A 10608-nucleotide genomic window follows, 5' to 3' on the forward strand; every position below is an offset into this window, starting at 1 on the left:
TTTATTCAGTATGATGGCTGTCTAACAGAAGTTAAATCCATTTCTCATTTTTTCTGACAATCTACTTAACCCAAAATAAAAGAGTTGTTAAATAATAGAGAAGTCACGTTGTAATATGAAGTCACGTTGTAATAACAATAACTAATCTAACTAATTGACTAATCTCTCGTTCAGATTAATATTGTCGGGTGTTCTTTTTCTGCTTTGCCAAAGGCCACTCTGTCAAGTGTCCCATTTGGGTTGCCGTATGTAGCAGACCATCTCGCACATGCGCAGTACAGATCGGGCAGATCGGTAGTGACCATGGTAATCGTCGTCACCAGCACACTTCATCCGCCTCTATCCAGTCTTTGACACTTGGAAAACGAGCACATGTGATACTGGTAAGGATAAACTAATGTATATATATTAATATAATTTCACATACCGAAACGTTAACGCTTGTCTGGGTATATCTTCCGTTGACTCTGGCTGTGGGTCTTACCGGCTGTTGATAGCCCTTATAAGCTAACGCTAGCATGCTTTATTCAGACATTAGCTTTAGCCCGCTTGGAGTTATGGGTGGCTAACGTTACTACAGTCCGGTAGCTCAGTTAAGAAAATGTAACGTTATTTATGGGAAACGTTAGCCTTCGTGTGTCTGGCCGTGACTCTGACTGAGTAGGCCGTAAAAGCTAGCGCTAATGTTTAGCATGCACTAACGTTTAGCTTGTGCTAATGTTTAGCATGCGCTAACGTTTAGTATTCTTTATTCAGACCACGCATTATCCGGTGAAGAACACTCAGCAGAGCATATATTTCTCAACACAACATTAACTGTAACGTTAAATGTTCTTAACTGAGCTAGTGGACTGTAAAAACACTACCCACCCATGACTCCAATTCGACTACAGGCTAAAGTCAATGTCTGAATAAAGCATTCTAGCGTTAGCGGTCTACCAGCATGAGTCATGGCCAGATTTAGCCTGTAAACAGTATGAAGAGGCGGGCTGCGTGTTTTCTATTGTAAATAAATAGATCATAAGACTATGAATTTGTATTTATTACCAGAGTAGAAATTCTGGTTTTAAACGTCAATTTAAGGACAGAGTAAGTGTGTTTCTTTCATATTGACGAGCGACTTATATTTTAATTTTCGACTTCAATTGATAAAGATATTGTAAATGTAACTTTAGTTTACAACATTGTGTTATATATGTTTACATCACCAAAATGTTGACCACTGTCCTAAAATAAAGTATAGGCTTTGAGTAACGAATTTTAGTGGGCTGTCTTTCATTTTGACACACAGAACAATGTTATAATAAACATACATACTGTATGTTAAATGGATATATCCGCCTTATTTCATTTATCTTTCCATTCCCACAACAATATACATAAAGAAATGGCATATTTTGGACATAGTTCGAATGGTGATTAATCATGATTAATTCATTTTTAAGCTGTAATTAATCTGATTTAAAAAAAAATGTAATCGTTTGACAGCCCTAATATATATAAATATATATATGAACTTTATGTAAGACTTTGTAAAGTACAACACAATGCAATTTGAAAAGAAAGAATGTATTGAGTGTACACCTGCATTTCATTAATTCCCTCTTCACATCTCTCTTTCTCTTAGAGCGCCATGGCTGATATTGAACCACCTGTTCGATTGCTGATCATCTTGAACGACCACAACAGCGTCAGACTGGAGCTTCGAAATGGGATTCCCAACTCAATAGAAGAGCTCATTGAGGAGGTCAAGAATTCATGTGGATTAGCAGGTTACATAAGGCTACAGTATAAAGACACTGATTTTGGGAACACATTTGTTAATCTTACATCTACACATGCGATTAAAGATTTAACATTGATCAAAGTTGTCGAATTAGACCCCGATTCTACAACTATGGTCTTGTACCCAGTTGAGATACCATTAAATAGTACCCCTACAAGTGGACTGTACAGTGAAGACTCCTCCTCTGGATCTGATCTACAGATGACACAGTACTACTTAGCGGCTCTTCCTCGGAATCATTAAGAACACAGCAGTGGCCTAATGTGTTTCCTATCCCGGTCTTCTCCGATGGCACAGAATGTCAATTACAGAGAGGAAATGCAGAGTACACAAAGAACCAATCTAGACTGACACCAAGCTCAAATCATCTGCAGAGCTTGCTGTGAACTCGTTGAAGACCAAGTCTCAAGAAGAGTCCTACCTTGCGAAGAATTTAAAGAGAGCCAGGCGAGCTGAGGCCAACCATTTTGCATCCTTGCCGATTGGTGAGACTCCAGAAAGCATGGAGCAAGAGACAATTTCCCTTTTGGCAGAACAACAGAAAAGAAACAACCGGCAATCAATAAAAGAAAAGATGGCGAAGGCGTTTGGATACCGAAGACAAGAAATAGTGCATCAGAGGCCAAGCATTGAAGGCCTCTTGGAGCGGTGGCCTGCCCTTTTTCACATGGAAGAGGTAATTATTTTGATGAACCCTTTGATTGTAAGCCTGTAGTGGAGAAGAAATGAGGGCCTAACTAACAACTATAGACAGCCAAGGCAAATATGTTGACGTTTATTTTTTAATATATATCACAATAGAAGCTTTACATCTATTACTCTTAGTGTCTTTATTTGGTGGTGGTTTTCAATAAATATATGGATTAATTAATTTAAATGTTACATTCATACAAGCTGACTTGGAATACTTTTAATCAAACCGTTGGCTCTTTATAAAAAATATGTGTATTATAAATTCTCAGTATTTTTTGTTTTCTATGCTGCTTATATTTTTTAGGTAAATGCTGAGTTCATGCGCATAACAACATTTCCATTGGAGACAAAGTTCTTGGCGCAGTTGGACAAACACTCCACCAAACTGCCGCAGGTCATCAGGAGCAGGGGAGGAGTTGTGAAACAGAAGACCACCGGGATCTTGCAGGTTTTGGATGAGGTATCTATGAATGAGTTTTTTATCTGTGGGAGCAGTGGCTGAATCGTCCTTTTTTTTGCATTTGATTTATTATATATATCTCTCTGTTCTTACTCAGACTGTGGACATCGCCATCAGAAGAGCATGCATCCTCAAATCTCTAATGGTCTACCTGGGTGAACCTGTTGACCATCTCATCAAAGAATTCCAGGTAAGACCTCTCACTCACTCACAAGAAGTTTGTTCATAAAAGAAAACATATTTGTACTGCATGCAAATAACTGCTTGGTTAGAAAGATAGTCATCTCTCCATGCATTGCTTGCTGCTGCTATAGCTGCAGCTACTTCCACGTCACTGCTGCTTGCTGCCCCACCACCACCACCCCAGCTTCCACCCCAGCTTCCACCTGTAGGCTCGGGGGTTAGTTATTTAATCATCACTCATCGTGCTATGTATATCTACGGAGTGATGATGCCCGAGCCTAGTCGCCAAACTCAACTATATGCTGCTTCTAATAAACATGTTAAAGAAACACGTGAGTTGTCTGACTGAACTTAAGATATCAGAAATAACTGCAATCCACTTTTGAAGTTGTGCAAAAAGTATTGATGGAGCTTGAGGGGAAAAAGATGAGCCCAAAAGTGAATAAACTGAGAACCCAGCTGTTCATCCCAGAGTAGACACTTTGTTGCACTCACTCACAGTTCCCATTGTTACATGGTACGGTTTCTAAAACCAAGGTTTTATAATAATTATGAAAAAGTTCTGATATTGTAAATATTGAGATTTTACAGTTTCTTATGTTAACATAAATTGTTGGTTGAAAAAAAAAAAAGTTCTAATGCTCAATTTGTATTTGTACACATCACATGAACCTTGGTATGGAATATGAAGTGATGAATCAGTCCTGATGTAACTTTTCTGTGGTGAAAGCAGAGGGATGGAACTATTTTACACATGAATAACATTTCATTTAATCTATATAGGCCTACAGTGTAATTCATATTATTTCACTACTTTTGTAAACCAAATCTAAAACGCCCCAAAAAATAGATGAGATGAGTAAATGTGTTTTCACCTATGGTTTTCAGGTTTTCCAAAAATCGGATTTCTCATTTTCAGCTAAGTATCTCATAAGACAGTGATTTAAGGTGAGTGACTTGCATCTCTAGCAAGACCAGAGAGTGTCCTGAATATTTTGATAAGTAACATATGGGGTGCCATGTTATAAGTACATTTAAAAGGTGATTTAAGGAGACGTCTACATATCGAGAAAATATCCTTATACTCCATAGGGTTAAGGAAAAGGGTAAGGCAATTGTATTTTTTATATATATATATTTTATATTGTTTGATTTATTGATTATATTCAAAGGAAAATTAGTTTCATCCCTGAATCTGGAATAATATACTATTTACAGCAAAGCCTAAACATGTCAAGAACTTTTCAACTACAGATTGCTTTGGTCTGGCTTTACTCTTCACTGATTGGTTAAAGACACTTTAAACTTAGTGGCTATGGAAATCAGAAGGAGGGGCTCATTATCATATTAAAAAAATGCGCGTTTTATACGCGTCAAAAACGCGCGTTTTTTACGAAAAACGCGCGTTTTAAACGGCGAATAGTGGCACTTTAGGCTTTCGATACACACACGGTTGTTTCTCGAACTTTCCACTGTTGTCTAGCGGGTGTAACTAAAATACAAGATGTCGTATTTATATATATAAATAAATATATCTATCTATATATATATAGATAATAAGTGTCAAGATCCGATTTTATTTTGTATTTGCGTGCATTTCCTGTTTGGAAAGTGGCACTGTATAGACTGTATACTGATAGTGGTGATTTTATTTTGGAATTCTTAGCGTGCACTTCCTGTACTGACAGTGGAGGTCATAGATATATATAAACACTAGATGACTCACCCGCGCTGCTGGCCAATTGAGACCGACGTTGCCACTTGGCCGCCATCTTGCTACAGGCAGTTCTCTCATTCATAACATTATGGTTTACTATTTAAATAACCATAGCTTGCTCAATTTTCAACCAATTTTCAAACGGTTTGGTTTTTTATAAACATCAAAGATGTAGTTATGATACTGCATACTTATAATCATGGACTTTCATATGAAAATAACATCAGATAAAGCAATAGCTATACACACACACACAAGGTATTTATATTTAAAATATTTGCCGGTGTATATATTTCCATTTATTTTATTATATTGTTAATATTTAAAATAAATTATAAAATTAAAATACATTTATATTTTATATATAAAAATCGGTCTCATGTTACCACTCTGTAAGCCAAGAGTTGTTAATTTAGCAATGCCTTAGCTTTAAGAACAGGGACACAACTAATGACAATAGCATTTGTTGGTATATTATTTAGATATTCACACCTTTATCAGAAGAACCAAACCAACATAAAATGTGCTCACAGACAGGCCAGTTCTGTCTCATTTATCACAATTATTTTTTGAGATCTTCATATCATCCTAGTTTTGTAAACAAATCCAGAACCTTTGAAATATGTCATTGAAAAAAGACCAAGAATAATATAAACTGTACCATGTGTCCTTTTGTGTCCTTCTGTAGTTCATTTGTGGTTTGTCTTGTTTCACCCCGGCTGATATATCACAAAATCCACTGTTTAAATTGTTCCCTATATTGCCCCTATGCAATATATGCACCAACAATCAATCATCGTCCAGCCTCAGCTTTGGTATTCTTTCACAACCATGTTATGGGTTTATTAGACTGAGCAAACATAAACATATGTGGGGAACATAGTGCTGCGTCTCCTGTCCGGTCAAATTCCTCACTCCTGAAGTGCTCACTGCAGAGCAGTGTCCTGTCACTCACAGGAAACAAAACCGTCCCTTCTTAGGCCGAGTTCCCACTGCCTCCTCCTCTCTTTGGTTTTGGGAAACCTTAAAAACATGAGAAAGGTAGCCAGATATATAAATTATTGTCAACATGTTCCTCCCTTCTTTCCTTTAACATTAAGGGTAGGACAAAAACACACACCGAAATTATCATATTTTTGGTATGCATGTATGTATAGCCTACTTTAAGAATAAGACAACCACACTAAGAGTAATAAAAAAGGTGTCCAATAGAAACATTAAATAATTGTGTAAAGAAATGGTAACAACATATTCTAAAGAGGCTGGGTCAACAACAATCTTGCAATACTATTATCTCACATAGCCCCACTGATCCTGTGTAGCAGGACTTGTAATGTACATACATCCACTAAGTAATTAATGATTATCCTGATTTTAGTCATAATATTGTCATCTTACAGGTGAAAGGTGATCCCACGGGTTCTTGTTTCCAGACTCCGGTGATTGGAGCATCCGTAGGCTGCACAAAAGTCCGGCATAGTCAGGTACTTCTGTAAACACAAAGCCAGCAAATTCCTGTATCATAATGCAAGATGTTTTTAACAAGCCAAACCACGTGGAAGAAATCATGTGTAACTTAAGTTGTGTTGAAAGAAAGAGCAGTTCTGCCTCTCCCACTGGTGTAAAGTTGCTGGGTCAACTTTGTAATACTAGGTCTCACTGACAGCCTCTTGTTATTAGCCAGCTAATAAATACAACCACATACACAAAGAAAAGCTGCAATTTCAACATATCCAAGCATCCTGTATCACAGCCATGCTAATCATGTTTATAATAAACCAAACCGTTTGTAAATCAGTCAAGATTTCAGTGAGTTAAGAGTATTTTTGTGCAGATCACTCACCTGACAACAGCTACCATAACGCGAATCAGAGTAACTGTTGACTGTAGCAAGATGGCGGCCGGTCAGCTACGCTGGGAAATCTCCCATGAGCCATCTAGTGTTTATATATATCTATGGTGGAGGTGTCTGAGAGTGGAGGTCTGCACCGGAACTGTCCTGAGAGTGGAGGTCTGCAGGCAGACCCCTCTCGGTATAGTTCGCACACTGTCTAAGAATGAATGAATGAATGAAAACTTTATTACAGACTCAGGGTCCAGATAAAAGACAAGACATTACATAGATAAAAGACAAGGCATTAGATATAATAAATTAAATACATAGCATAAAAATAATTCATAGTTTAAGAATAATTTAAATCAGTGTCCTACAAAGAGACAACTATACCAATGTCTCCACAGCTGCGATTGGTAGCGTGTAGCAGAGATGGAGTACTCGAGTCCTGGACTCGGACTCGAGTCGGACTTGAGTGCCGATTTTCGGGACTCGTGACTCGACTCGGACTCGCGCACTGATTGACGCGACTCGGACTTGGACTCGTGAATTCTCGCACAGGATGACTTGGACTCGGACTCGTGAATTCCCCCCCCCCCCCCCCCCTTGGAGTCTGATGTCCTCTATCCTGTATGGCGAGTTCACGTACTGGGCCCCGCTATTCCAGTCTAGAGATGTCTACAGACACACCCCGCATCATGCTGTATGCTTTCACACATTCTGCTTCCACATTGGAAAAGAGCAGCGCAAAATGCTCGTTATGTGGAAACAATATAGAAGAGAAGGCTCCGTAACACATTACTCTAAGGATCGAGTTCAGACATATAGGCTGTCTTGAACACTATCATCAGAGTAACGTGATCTAATCAATAAATAAAGATTCAGCCGATAACGAAAGCACATACTTAACATGCAGAATGACGTCATTTTGCATGCTAAGTAGCCATGTGCTTTCTGGGGATAAATCTTTATCTGTAAACTGATTTAACCCGTAAAAGTTCCTTCAAAATAAGAGTCCCGATCTTATTACTATCAAAATAAAAGTGCAAAACGAAAACTTTACCATAGGAAAATATTGGCATACAAATATAATCACTTCTCTAAAAGGTAACTCATTTTAAATATAGTTTATTTATATATAATAATATTAATATTAGAAATAAGCTTTATATTTGTATAGCACCTATTACAAGAATTGTAGCCAAACTCGCTTCACAGCAGTTGAATAGACAGGATAACAGCAATGTAGAGGAGCAGCTACATTTCAAAACATATATCCACGAAGATTAATACATGAAGACTTGTGACTCGGACTTGACTTGGACTCTTCTTAAGTGACTCGGAATTGGACTCGGACTCGAACACAGGTAATGATGACTCAGACTCGGACTCGACTTGGACACTCCTTGGGTGACTCGGACTTGGACTCGGACTCGACTCTCCCTTGGTGACTTGGACTCGGACTCGAAGAGTGGTGACTCGAGGGTGACTTGGACTCGTGAATTGGTGACTTGACTACAACACTGGCGTGTAGTACTAAACCTTATGTTCGATAAGGCCAAGAGGATTTCATTATCAGAGTCATTAAGCCGGCAAATACATTTATACATAAGATTTCTTAAAACAGCTTGTAGAGTATTGACTCCTGCAGCCACACACATTTCACTTGCACTAGACCATCGAGGTCTCTTCAGCAATATTCTCATGGCATCATTATAAGCTACTTGAAGTTTCCGTAAACTTGCTTTTCTGTAGTTTGACCACAAATGTGCCGTATAGAGCGGTGTGCAATATGCTCTGAACAGAGACATCTTCACTCCATCTGTACATGCACCAAACTTACGTAGGAGAATGTTTGCTTGTGCACATCATGCGGCATTGCCTATAAATATCTTCATCATTTGTCATTTGTTCTGTAATAAAGTGTCCAAGATATTTTAACTTATTACAGACACTAAGATTAATATCAGACAATTTAAAATCAGGAAATTTAAGACATTTATCTTCTTTGGTTCTAAAGATCATGACAGCACTCTTACTGGCGTTGTATTTGATGTCATGCTCCACACCATACACAGAACAAACAGCAAGAAGCTGCTGAAGACCAGCTCTAGATGGACTCAGCACAACAAGATCATCTGCATACATAATATGGTTCACTAGAGAACTACCAATCATGCATCCAGTATTACAGGCTTTCAGTCGCTTGGACAGATCATCAATATAAAGGTTAAAAATAACTGGGGACATAATTCCACCTTGTCTGACACCATTGCTAACCCCAAATGGGGCTGAGACCCTATTGCCCCATTTGACTTGCATAGTCTGGTGGCCATACCAGTAGACCAGAATTCTCACAATGTATTTGGGCACCCCTCTTTGACTCAGTTTAACAAATAACTTCCTATGATTAACACGATCAAACGCTTTAGAAGCATCAATGAAACACATAAGAACTGAGGAGTTATTACCTCTATATTTGTTGACAATTTCCTTCAAGGCGTATATACACAAGTCAGTGCCATGTTTAGCCTTAAAGCCAAACTGGTTATCTGTTGAGTTAATAAAGTCATCTAATCTGTCCAGCAGAATTCTTTCTAGGACTTTTGACAATATGCTGGCTAATGCTATGGGCCTATAGTTATCTAGGCTTCCCACTTTACCGGCTTTGTCCTTAATAACTGGCACCAACAGAACAGAAAACATTGAGTCTGGTAACAAGCCATGACTCATAAAGTCATGGCTTGTTGACTTTATGTACTTTACTTTACATGTATTATAAGAGTATAATACATGTATAATATCCAACCCGATATCACAGCAAGACGTGAACATGTGACGATTTACCATGCTGGGAGATGTGAAGATGTCACGATTTCGTCCCTTCAAACGTGAAAGTTACACGGTATTGTTAACCCATGTTAACCATTGGAGAAATAACCGGAAATGCCAAACAAATGCTACCCCGACGGTCGGTTGTTATTGTCAATATTAATATAATAATGATTTATTTTATAATAGTCACACTCGATTACGCCAATGTTCTTGTTGCCCCAGCTGGTCGACACCTCTTTTAGCAGAAACAAAGGCTACATTAATGTATTAAATCGATGTTAATCCATGCGTGTGGATGTGGAATTAACGGACGTGATGTTGTGCGATTGAGTTGCCAGGCAACAGCTTCGGTTCATGTTAATTTACAAACTCTTCAACTACAACCGTAGTTATATTTAAAAACATGTTGGAAGGCCTCACGAAATACTTGAATGCAAATTACAATGTAAATGTGAAGGAATGTGTGTATAACAAATTACATCGGTGAGTAGTATTAACCATGCTGTTTCAATCACATTAGTATGAATGAAAAAGTGACAGATGACACGCCCCCAATTATGCAAATGAGCTAAGTCCATCTCCCATTGGTCAATGAGCTAAGTCCCGCCTCCCATGTCCCGCCTCCCATGTCCCGCCTCCCATTCTTTGATGTGTGTTATCAGGTAGGTGTTAAATGCTCCCCTGTGTAGTGCCTTTGTTGTTTAGTTCTTTGATGTGTTGATTAGGTGTCACGATTCTCATGTTATGTCACGTTTGTAGTTTTGTCTGTGTTGGTGTTTTTCTTGTCTTTGGGTTTCCTGTTTTATTGTGTAAAGTGTTCACCCCCGTTTCCTGCCTGTCTGCTTTCTGTCTGTTTCCCTCCCTGATTGTGTTCACCTGTTGTCCTTGTGTTTCTCCTCCCCTGCCCAGCTATGTCTTGTTCTGTGATTACCCTTCTGTGTATTTAGTCTAGTTTTCCCCTGTGTTCCATGTCGGTTCATTGTTTCCCCTCCATGTTATTCCACGGTCTGTGTTCCTTGTGCTGCTTTGGATATTTTGGATTCTGCCTTGTTTTTGCCACAGCTTTATTATTTAATCAAGCTCGCTTTTCGTTATTCTGC

The 10608-nt window shown here is 38.5% G+C and overlaps 1 long non-coding RNA gene across 1 annotated transcript; it reads left to right on the forward strand.

Moving 5' to 3' along the window:
• Positions 1–2045: 2045 nt before the first annotated feature.
• LOC117440933 (uncharacterized) lies at positions 2046–3135 on the forward strand. The gene is made up of 3 exons (XR_011642781.1): positions 2046–2462; positions 2784–2939; positions 3037–3135. It is a non-coding gene; the product is annotated as an uncharacterized lncRNA (long non-coding RNA).
• Positions 3136–10608: the final 7473 nt, after the last annotated feature.

This window comes from Pseudochaenichthys georgianus, unplaced genomic scaffold (assembly GCF_902827115.2).
Source record: "Pseudochaenichthys georgianus unplaced genomic scaffold, fPseGeo1.2 scaffold_1340_arrow_ctg1, whole genome shotgun sequence".
Classification (NCBI taxonomy): domain Eukaryota; kingdom Metazoa; phylum Chordata; class Actinopteri; order Perciformes; family Channichthyidae; genus Pseudochaenichthys; species Pseudochaenichthys georgianus.